Source organism: Aplysia californica, unplaced genomic scaffold (assembly GCF_000002075.1).
Source record: "Aplysia californica isolate F4 #8 unplaced genomic scaffold, AplCal3.0 scaffold00595, whole genome shotgun sequence".
NCBI lineage: Eukaryota > Metazoa > Mollusca > Gastropoda > Aplysiida > Aplysiidae > Aplysia > Aplysia californica.
The window spans coordinates 483,620-484,268 of NW_004797865.1; positions in this window are offsets into that span (position 1 = coordinate 483,620).

A 649-nucleotide genomic window follows, 5' to 3' on the forward strand; every position below is an offset into this window, starting at 1 on the left:
AGGGGGGGGGGACAAGAAAGGGGAAGAAAAAAATGAAGAGGAGAAAAACTGAATTCACCCGTAACAATGTTTCCGGTTTTCAGGAGTGAGCAGTTCCGTCGCTCTTCGGTTCTCAGGAGTCTCACAGCATTTAAACACTGCATAGTCCTTCTTGGTAAAAGTTGAGTTACAAGTTCAAAGCGCGTTACTCTCAGAACGTCAAGGCGACCTGAATTAAGCGCCCTTGAGAGTGGACACCCCGATGTGTGTGATATGTCCAGGAAGTGTCGAGTGAGGACCTTAAGTTTGCTTTTACCCCTTCGTTTTCCTAAGTGGGCCCTCACTTATATTATTGGCCCGCATTACAAGGTTTGAGTAAAGAGAAACACATCGACGCAATAGTGGTCATTTAGTGCTGAAAAAAGCAAGAGAGCCAGACAGAAATAACAAGGGGAAATAAATAAATCGGGAGCAAACAAGCGCACACCCTAACTACTATAACGGTGGGATTACATTCATAAACGTATAAGTTCTCGGGTGTACAACTGTAGTACATTCATGTAATTGTTTTGGTGTTCCGTCTCTGGCTTCGTTCTGTCTTCTTTTCCCCTCTCTTGACTGCACTCCTACCTCTTAACCAAGGACTTTGAAATGACGTATTTGTCTCGAA